Raw genomic sequence first — 11706 nt, forward strand, 5'->3', positions numbered from 1 at the left:
GCGTTCAGGGTATCTATGTGTTTGAAAGTGAGCTGCGTTCAGGGGATCTAAGTGTTTGAGAGGGTGAGTTGGAAGCAGACGTTACACTCACATCCATGGGTATTGCATTCCAGTATATTGTAGCTCTAACAGAGAAGGCCGATTGACCGAATTTACTGTGTCGAAAAGGGGCAACGCAATCCCCTCTAGTTACTGCCCTTGTTATCCTGGAGGTGCTTTCCTTGAGCATGATATTCCGGCATAGGGGTGGAGGTGCAAGACCATGCAGGACCTTAAAGACAAGGCTTTCATTTACATACTGCTTAAAGCTATCCAGACTGAATAAATTATGTTTGTGAATGATGTGACAATGGTGTAAACGGTTTGGTTTGTTATCAAAAATCTTAAGTGTTTGTTTGTAGAGTGATTCAATTGGTTTCAGACTAGTAGCTCCCGCTTGTGACCAGCATGTCAGACAATATCTCAGATGTGAGAAGATAATAGCATGCATATATAGTTTGACAGCCCCCAGAGGAAGGTAAGGTCTTATAAACCTCAAGTTGGATAATCCAAACTTGACCGTGTTAACCACCTTCTTCACATGTTTCTTAAATGTCAAGTTGGAGTCCAAAATGCCGAGATGCATGAAATTAGACACAAAGTTTTAGGTTCTCCCCATTAACAAGAACAGCTTGTTGGGAAGAATCAATGGATTTCTTAGAGAAGTACATACAAACAGTCTTGTTGATAATTAAATGCAGGAAAGAATCAGTCATCCATCCCTCGACTAGTCTCCCAGTCCCCTGCTAGTCTCCCTGCCGCTGAAAAACATCCCCACAGCATGATGTTGCTACCACCATGCTTCACCGTAGGGATGGTGCCAGATTTCCCCCAGACATGACGCTTGGCATTCAGGCCAAATAGTTCAATCTTGGTTTCATCAGACCAGAGAATATTGTTTCTCATGGTCCGAGAGTCCTTTAGGTGCCTTTTGGCAAACTCCAAGCGGGCTGTCATGTGCTTTTTTACCAAGGAGTGGCTTCCATCTGGCCACTTTACCATAAAGGCCTGATTGGTGGAGTGCTGTAGAGATTGTTGTTCCTCTGGAAGGTTCTCCCATCTCAAAAGAGACATTTTATTTATTTATACCCCTTTTTCTCCCCAATTTCGTGGTATCCAATTGGTAGTTAGTCTTATCTCATCACAGCAACTCCTGTACGGACTCGGGAGAGGCAAAGGTTGAGAACTGTGCATCCTCCGAAACACAACCCAGCCGAGCCGCACTGCTTCTTCACACAATGCCCGCCCAACCCGGAAGCTGCACCAATGTGTCGGAGGAAACACTGTACACCTGGCAACGTGTTAGCGTGCATTGCGCCCAGCCCGCCACAGGAGTCGCCAGAGCGCGAAGGTACAAGAACATCCCTGCCGGCCAAACCCTCCCCTAACCCGGATGACGCTGGGCCAATTGTGCGCCGCCCCATTGGTCTGCTGGTCGCGACCGGCTGCGACAGAGCCTGGACTCAAACCAGGATCTCTGGTGGCACAGCTAGCAGTGCGATGCAGTGCCTTAGACCACTGCACCACTCAGGAGGCCCCCACAGAGGAACTCTTGAGCTCTGTCAGAGTGATCACTGGGTTCTTGGTCACCTCCTTGACCAAGGCCCTTCTCCCCCGATTGCTCAGTTTGGCCGGGGGCGGCCAGCTCTAGGAAGAATCTTGGTCGTTTCAAACTTCTTCCATTTAAGAATGATAGAGTCCACTGTGTTCTTGTGGACCTTCAATGCTGCAGACACTATTTGGTACCCTTTTCAAGATCTGTGCCTCGACACAATCCTGTCTCTGAGCTCTATGGACAATTCCTTCAACCTCATGGCTTGTTTTTTGCTCTGACATGCACTGTCAACTGTGGGACCTTATATAGACAGGTGTGTGTCTTTCCATCTGACCAATCAACTGAATGTACAACAGGTAAAGTTGTAGAAACATCTTAAGGATGATCAATGAAACAGGATTTACCTGAGCTCAATTTTGAGTCTCATAGTAAAGGGCCTGAATACTTATGTAAATAAGGTATTTCTGTTTTATATTTGTTATAAATGTCTGGACGGTCTGGCTGAAATTTTATATAAAGAATGTCTTAATAAAGCCAATCAAAAGTTAAGTCTTTATATTTTATTTGTAAGAGTTATTAATTTGTTAGGCTATTTGTTAAAGGTGCAACATAATATTGATTATTGAATTATCATTGATCTAGTTCAGTCTTATCAATCGCTTAGACATATTTAATAATCCCTCACCTTGCTTTATGACTGGGCAATTTTGCTTACTTTTTGTTGTTCTAAAAAAAGAGACTGCTTGAAGGGCCATGGGTCATATCAGATTGTGTAGAAATGCAGGAAAGGAGCTTTATATGCCCCAAAAATGGGAGGACCCCCAGACCCCCGCCAAGTTATGTCCCCCCCACTTCTAAAACCAAAGTTGCGCCCCTGCATTTCACCCTTGGATTTATTTGTGGTAATAGTAGGAGTGTCCTCTCCTCCAGTGTCGTGCCACCCTTACCCCTTCTTTTCCTCTGTGTGCACTGATCCATAGTCCCGCCATCCATCGCTCATACATGTGAACAATGACACTGAGAGAACAGGGACTCTCCTGTGACCAGCCTGCCATAATCTTGCCCTCTGCTGACTACCCCTAAACAATGGATCCTCTCTCTCTCTCTCTCTAATCCAACCATGATCTCCCAGTGATTAATGGTGATAAGCTTCACTATCCTCTCAAACACACACATACACCACGAAGACTCCTGAAGCCCGGAGGCATTTTTTCTACTGATGTATGTGTGTGCGCTTCCATAATTCTGTTATAGACAAGGGATCTAGTGCATTACTGACCAGAGCGGGGGAACAAAGCAGATTGTATCAGGAGGAGCCGTGGACACACACAGTAAGCAGGCAGGCAGGCATCTCACAACTCAGATGCCATCAGCCTTGAACCTCTACAGGGAGATTCTTACACAAGATTATCCTGACTCGATCTCACCACGCCAGCCAACAGCATTCACTTAGAGAAGAGAGAGAAAAGAGGAGAAAGCGAGAAAGAAAGGGGCTAATAAAGCTATGCATGTGCTTTTCCTGATGGCTTTAATGGTGAATGCAGGTCATAATTCACTTGCGGACACACACTGGCCCCAGAGCAATGTTTTAGTGCCTTTATGCCTGTCCTGACCCTCCATTGGGGCCAGCGATGGAGAGATATATGGACGTGCAGAGTGCTACAGTATGACCATAACATTCCCTTGCGTGCAGCAGGGCAGTGCATCATTATTATCATCACCTCTCTTAATGATTTTACCTTCTTACCATCCCCCTCTCTCTTTCCTTTCTTCGTCACCCTTTCTTTCCCAGGTTCTCCTCTTTCTGTTTCACCTATGCTCTTTGTATCTCTCTATCTCCCTTTCCCTTCCTTATCCCCCCCTCGCTCGCTCTCCCTCCCTCCTTCCCCCCCTCTCGACCCCCTCTCTCCTATCTCTGGGGCACAGTAACTCACCTCAGATAGACATTTACACTATCTCTGCTTGGTGGATGGAGGCTGACAAATTGGGGGTTGGAGCTGTGTTAAATTACTCCCTTGTCCTCCATAAGCGTGTGACACAGGGTCAGAGCAGGGTTAGTTACTGCTTTAGAGTAATAACACACACCTGAGTGCTGGTCACACACATGCATGCTCACACACATGCATGCTCACACACCACAGATCTGACACACACAAACACACGCAACTCGCAGGTCAGACTCACACACGCACATATACACATAACTACAGTTCAAGTGTCTGTACTACATATACACATCCATGCTGCAGGGAGTTAGATGTATGTAGGCTGTGCAGAGTGCAGCGGGGGATGGGGAGATGGAAGGGCTTAGGAGGAATGTGTGTGTGTGTGTGTAGCCTACTGTGCGGACATTATAAAGCTCTGCTGGTGTGATAAAGGAGGAGAGGGAGTGATGGAGATGTGATGACACCTACATTTCCAGTCAGATTATTCCACCTCCTCTCCCTCTCAAGCAGTATCAGTCTCTCTGTCTATGTGACCAGGCTAGTTAGGGAGAAGAGCGAGAATGACAGAGAGATGTGAGAAAGAGATGGAGAAGAGTTATGAAAATGACAGAAAGAGGGGAGAGGGAAAGGGAAAGGGGAGAAAACGCTGAAGAGTTATAAGAATGACAGAGGGAGAGAGGATAATAGAGAGCTGAATGAATGACCAAGAAGAGAGGTAGAGAGGAAAATAGAGACAGAGATAAAAGTCCTTCATAATCTTTTGACTACCTTGTTTTTTATGCAGCACTTGTTATCAGGTTCATTCATTCCAATGGTCCAAATATCATTAATTTCATTGACTGTATGAAATCATTTCTAATACATCGCTAAAGACTGACCATAGTGGAGGAGGACATTCATCAGCCCCTCCTCCTGCTTCTCCTCTGTTGTTTTCCTCCTCCTCCACCATCCCTAGCTCCACACGACCCTTCTGGTGTTGTCATTCACATATTTCCTTTTTGCCTCCCTAGTTTATTTCCTAAAGATCCCTCTACTGAGTAAGAGAAAGAAAGATACTTTTTTTCCTTAAGTCTCTATTGTCTTTCATCTAACAGACTATGAGACGGGAGGAAGAGAGAGAGAAAGTGGTGCAATGCACAGCATCACCATCGTGAACAAAAACAACAACAAAATCAAAAAGGAATCAAAAAGAGAGAAGCCAAAATAGGGGAGAGGGGCCATGATGACACATAACCTGCCAATGCAGCAGGGGTCCCTCTCTGGTGCATTTGGGCTGTGTGTTTGTGGGGCTGTTGTTGTTGTTGTTTTGATGTGATAAACCATTGTGTGAAGTTGTGTTCAGGTCAATCTCTGCCTGGGGTAATGCGCCACCCCTCTTTCTCGCTCCAACCCTCTCTATTTCTGTCTCCTCTTCACACTCTTATCATCACCTGTGAGTCAGGTGTTTAGTCGCAACGATAATCTGTGATAGTGTGTTGAATGGACGTAGGTAGGGGGAAGGAAATTGCACACACAAATACAGTGCCAGTCAACAGTTTGGACACACCTACTCCTTCAAGGGTTTTTCTTTATTTTTTTAATTATTTTCTACATTGTAGAATAATAGTGAAGACATCAAAAACTATGAAATATGGAATCATGTAGTAATCAAAAAGTGTTAAAAAATTAAAAATCTATTTTATATTTGAGATTCTTCAAAGTAGACACCCTTTGCCTTGATGACAGCTTTGCACACTCTTGGCATTCTCTCAACCAGCTTCATGAGGTAGTCTGGAATGCATTTCAATTAACAGGTGTGCCTTATTCAAATTGAATTGGTGGAATTTTAGTCAATCAGTTGTGTTGTGAGAAGGTAGGGGTGGTATACACAAATCAAACTTTATTTGTCACATGCGCCAAATCAACAAGTGTAGACCTTACCGTGAAATGCTTACTTACAAGTAGATAGCCCTATTTTGTAAAAGACCAAGTCCATATTATGGCAAGAACAGCTCAACTAAGAAAAGAGAATCGAGAGTCCATCACTACTTTAAAACTTCTTGTGGCTGCAGGGGCCGTATTGAGTAGCTTGGATGAAAGGTGCCCAGAGTAAACGGCCTGCTCCTCAGTCCCAGTTGCTAATATATGCATATTATTAGTATTGGATAGGAAACACTCTGAAGTTTCTAAAACTGTTTGAATGATGTCCATGAGTATAACAGAACTCATATGGCAGGCAAAAACCTGAGAAGAAATCCAAGCAGGAAGTGGGAAATCTGAGGTTGGTCAATTTCCAACCCAGCCCCTACTGAATACACAGTGGGATATGGATCAAGTTGCACTTCCTAGGGCTTCCACTAGATGTCAACCGTCTTTAGAAACTTGAATGAGGCTTCTACTGTGTTCTGGAGCCGGATGGGAGCTGTTTGAGTCAGTGGTCTGGCAGAGAGCCGGGTCCTGGTAACACGCATTTCACATGATATAGCGACCTGCGTTCCATTGCTTCTCTACAGACAGGAATTCTCCGGGTGGAACGTTATTGAAGATTTATGATAAAAACATTCCTAACGATTGATTCTGTACTTAGTTTGACAAGTTTCTTGGACCTGTAATATAACTTTTTGAAGTTTTCGTCCGACGTTCGGCTGGACCTGCACATGCGTTTGGATTTGTGTACTAAACGCGCTAACAAAAGTAGCTACTTATCGAACAAATCAAGCATTTATTGTGGAACTAGGATTCCTGGGAGTGCATTCTGATGAAGATGGTCAAAGGTAAGGGAATATTTATAATGTGATTTCTGATTTCTGTTGACTCCAACATGGCGGATACATTTTTTTTTCTGAGTGCCGTCTCAGATTATTGCATGGTTTGCTTTTTCCGTAAAGTTTTTTTGAAATCTGACACAGCGGTTGCATTAAGGAGAGGTATATCTATATTTCCATGTCTAACAATTGTATTTATCGATATTTATAATGAGTATTTCTGTAAAATTGTGTGGCTCTCTGCAATATCACCGGATGTTTTTGGAACTAGTGAACGTAACGCATCAAGTATAACTGAGATTTTTTTATATAACTATGAACTTTATCAAACAAAACATGCATGTATTGTATAACATGAAGTCCTATGAGTGTCATCTGATAAAGATCATCAAAGGTTTGTGATTAGTTTTATCTCTATTTGTGCTTTTTGTGACTCCTCTCTTTGGCTGGAAAAATGGCTGAATTTTTCTGTGAGTTGGTGGTGATAGTTTGTGGTGCTTTCACTGTGAAGCCTATTTGAAATCGGACACTGTGGTGGGATTAACAACAAGATTACCTTTAAAACGGTATAAGATACATGTATGTTTGAGGAATTTAAATTTTGAGATGTCTGTTGTTTTGAATTTGGCGCCCTGCACTTTCACTGGCTGTTGTCATATCGTTCCCGTTAACGGGATTGCAGCCCTAAGAAGTTTTTAAGACATGAAGGTCAGTCAATCCAGAAAATTTCAAGAACTTTGTGCAGTCGCAAAAACCATCAAGCGCTATGATGAAACTGGCTCTCATGAGGACCGCCACAGGAAAGGAAGACCCAGAGTTACCTTCGCTTCAGAGAATGAGTTCATTAGAGTTAACTGCACCTCAGATTGCAGTCCAAATAAATGCTTCAAGGAGTTCAAGTAACAGACACATCTCAACATCAACTGTTCAGAGGAGGCTGCGTGAAACAGGCCCTCGTGGTCAAATTGCTGCAAAGAAACCACTACTAAAGGACACCAATAAGAAGTAGAGACTTGTTTGGGCCAAGAAACACGAGCAATGAACATTAGACTGGTGGAAATCTGTTCTTTGATCTGATTAGTCCAAATTTGAGATTTTTAGTTCCAACCACCGTGTCTTTGTGAGACGCAGAGTGGGTGAACGGATGATCTTCGCATGTATGGTTCCCACCGTGAAGCATGGAAGAGGGGGTGTGATGGTGTGGAGTTGCTTTTCTGGTGACACTGTCAGTGATTTATTTAGAATTCAAGGCACACTTAACCAGCATGGCTACTACAGGATTCTGCAGCGATAAACCATCCCATCTGGTTTGTGCTTAGTGGGACTATCATTTGTTTTTCAACAGGACCCAAAACACACTTCCAGGCTGTGTATGGGCTATTTGACAAAGAAGGAGGGTGATGGAGTGCTGCATCAGATGACCTGGCCTCCACAATCACCTGACCTCAACCCAATTGAGATGGTTTGGGATGAGTTGGACCGCAGAGTGAAGGAAAAGCAGCCAACAAGTGCTCAGCATATGTGGGAACTCCTTCAAGACTGTTGGAAAATGAAGCTGGTAGAGAGAATGCCAAGAGTGTGCAAAGCTGTGATTAAGGGTGGCTACTTTAAAGAATATAAAATATATTTGGATTTGTTTAACACCTTTTTGTTTACTACATGATTCCATGTGAGTTATTTCATAGTTTTGATGTCTTCACTAGTATTCTACAATGTAGAAAATTGTTTTAAAAAATTAAGAAAAACCATTGAATGAGTAGGCGTGTCCAAACTTTTGACTGGTACTGTACATTAGATCACATATGGATGTACAGAGCATTCAGAAGCATTCAGAAACCCCTTCACTTTTTCCACATTTTGTTACGTTACAGCCTTGTTCTAAAATGGATTAAATACATGTTTTTCATCATCAATCTACACACAATACCCCATAAGGACAATTATTCTTTTCTTGCCAATTTATTTAAAATAAATAACAGAAATACTTTATTTACATAAGTATTCAGACCCATTGCTATGAGACTTGAAATTGAGCTCAGGTGCATTCTGTTTCCATTGATCATCCTTGAGATGTTTTTAAAACTCAATTTACCTGTGGTAAATTCAATTGATTGGACATGATTTGGAAAGGTACACAGCTGTCTATATAAGTTTCCACAGTTGACAGTGAATGTCAGAGCAAAAACTAAGCCATGAGGTCAAAGGAATTGTCCGTAGAACTCCAAGACAGGATTGTGTCGGGGCACAGATCTGGGGAAGGGTACCAAAAAATGTATGCAGCATTGAAGGTCCCCAAGAGCACAGTAGCCTCCATCATTCTTAAATGGAAGAAGTTTGGAACCACCAAGACTCTTCCCAGAGTTGGCCGCCTGGCCAAACTGAGCAATTGGAGGAGAAGGGTCTTTGTCAGGGAGGTGACCAAGAACCCGATGGTCACACTGACAGAGCTCCAGAGTTCCTCTGTGGAGATGGGAGAACCTTACAAAAGGACAACCATCTCTGCAGCACTCCACTAATCAGGCCTTTATTGTAGAATGGCCAGACGGAAGCTCCTCCTCAGTAAAAGGCACATGAATGTCCTTGAGTGGACCAGCCAGATCCCGTACTTGAACCCGATTGAACATCTCTGGAGAGACATGAAAATAGCTGTGCAGCAACGCTCCCCATCCAACCTGACAGAGCTTGAGAGGATCTGTAGAGAAGAATGGGAAATTCTGAAATACAGGTGTGCCAAGCTTGTAGTGTCATAACCAAGAAGACTCGAGGTTGTAATCGCTGCAACAAAGACTGCAACAAAGACTTGGTGCTGCAACAAAGACTTGAGTAAAGGTTCGGAATATTTATGTAAATGTGATATTTCCGTTTTTGGGGGGCAAAAATGTGCAAAAACCTGTTTTTGCTTTGTCATTATGGGGTACTGTGTGTAGATTGAGGGGGGGAAATGATTTAATCCATTTTAGAATAAGGCTGTAACATAACAAAATGTGGAAAAGTCAAGGGGTCTGAATACTTTCCGAATGCACTGTATGTATGTGGCGTGCAATGCTGGTACGCTACCACAGTCGTGGGTCTGCACTGTAATTTGCCTTAATGATGTTGATAAAAGGAAATTAATAGGAGAGCTGCAGGAAAACACACCCACTCCGTGCCAGTGTGCTATTACAGCCATGACATCACCTCACGGCAGTAGTCACACACAAACACACAGAAGTATCATTTCACAGCCACTCAGTTATCTGGTCTCTCTGTCACGGATCCATCCCCACGAACCCAACGTCAATTAGTGTGGAGCAGAGGCAGGCATGTGTGCGTGCATGCGTCTCTGTCTGTCTGTCTGTCTGTCTGTCTGTCTGTCTGTCTGTCTGTCTGTCTGTCTGTCTGTCTGTCTGTCTGTCTGTCTGCGTGCGTATGTAAAGCAGAGTAGAAGTAGAGTCAGTTTGCGACAGCAGGAAAATAATCCTGCAGCAACAGGAAATGTAATTTATAATGTGGATATAATTCATGGACATTTTTGTATGGTTTGATAAAAAAAATGTGAAAGAGAGAGAGAGAGAGTCTATGCAGATTTCTTGAAATTAATTGTTTGTGTTGAAGCAAGAGAAAATACACGTTTCCTATTCACATCTCATATGTTGCCTGACTACAATAATTTGTCTTGATACGTTAATAAATACATGCTGTGTTCATTTGGGCATGTTTACTTGCCTACACACCGTAGATGACAAGCCCATAGTAAGTCAATAGGACTAACTGGCTAGCTACTAGTACTGTTAGCTAGCCAGATACCCACGAATAATTGACATCTATTGACAGCTAGCCCTATTGACTTACTATGGACTTACCCATTCACTAAACCGTCTTCCAGCCAAGAGGACAACAATGGCAGACAAAACAAGATATACACAAAGCAACGGTTTTACTTCATAACTATCAGCTAGCTATATTTAAATTGTAATAATGAAGCTAACCAGATAGTTGAACAGGCAAAAATTACATAAAATTAATAATAGGGCATAATATTAATTTTATGTAATTTTTGCCTGTTCAACTATCTGGTTAGCTTCATTATTACAATTTAAATATAGCTAGCTGATAGTTATGAAGTAAAACCGTTGCTTTGTGTATATCTTGTCAATAAAACAAGTCAATAAGTCAATAATTCAATAAAGTCAATAAAATAGCAGCACAACATTGCTTAGAATCAAGGGCAATGGTGACATCATTGAGGACCTTTAAGGTTGCAGTGACACATCCATAACCTGAGCGGAAACCAGATTGCATACCAGAAGGAATCCTATAGACATCAAGAAATCAGTTGATTATTGACAAGTTTTTCCAACACTTTTGATAAACAGGGCAAAATAGAAATAGGCCTATAACAGTTAAGGACTAACCATGGCTGCTTTTCAAGCAATGGGAACCTCCCCAGAGAGGAGAGAGAGGTTAAAAAGGTCAGAGATGGGCTTGGCGATTAAGTGGATTTCTAAAATATTCACCCACTGTGGTATTTTTGTTGCCTTACAACCTTGGGGGTTGTAATAATTTGATTTACACAACATGCCTACCACTTTGAAGATGCAAAATATTTCTTATTGTGAAACAAACAAGAATAAGACAAAAAAACTTTAGCGTGAATAACTTTTCACCCCCCCAAAGGCAATACTTTGTAGAGCCTGTCACGCCCTGACCATAGAGAGCCCTTGGTTCTCTATGGTGTAGTAGGTCAGGGCGTGACTAGGGGGTGTTCTAGCTCAATATTTATATGTTGGTGTTTTGTATGGTTCCCAATTAGAGGCAGCTGGTAATCGTTGCCTCTAATTGGGGATCATATTTAGGTAGCCATTTTTCCCACCTGTGTTTGTGGGATATGGTTTTGTGTTTGTGCATCACTACATTCACGGTTCGTTATTGGTTTATTGTTTTTGTTTAAAGTTTCACCGTAATAAAGATGTGGAACTTCAATGACGCTGCGCCTTGGTCCGCTCATTACGACGATCGTGACAGAGCCACCTTTTGCAGCAATTACAGCTGCAAGTCTCTTTGGGTATGTCTCTATAAGTTTGGCACATCTAGCCACTGGGATTTTTGCCCATTCTTCTGGGCAAAACTGCTCCAGCTCCTTCAAGTTGGATGGGTTCCACTGGTGTACAGCAATCTTTAAGTCATACCACAGATTCTCAATTGGATTGAGGTCTGGGCTTTGACTAGGCCATTCCAAGACATTTAAATATTTCCCCTTAAACCACACAAGTGTTGCTTTAGTAGTATGCTTAGGGTCATTGTCCTGCTGGAAGGTGAACCTCCGTCAGAGTCTCAAATCTCCATACAGGTGGAATTTATTTAATTAATTATGTCACTTCTGAAGATAATTGGTTGTACCAGATCTCATTTTTGAAACAAGTAATTTTCTTCATTTCACTTC

The sequence above is a fragment of the Oncorhynchus tshawytscha genome, linkage group LG05 (assembly GCF_018296145.1).
Source record: "Oncorhynchus tshawytscha isolate Ot180627B linkage group LG05, Otsh_v2.0, whole genome shotgun sequence".
In the NCBI taxonomy this organism is placed as follows: domain Eukaryota; kingdom Metazoa; phylum Chordata; class Actinopteri; order Salmoniformes; family Salmonidae; genus Oncorhynchus; species Oncorhynchus tshawytscha.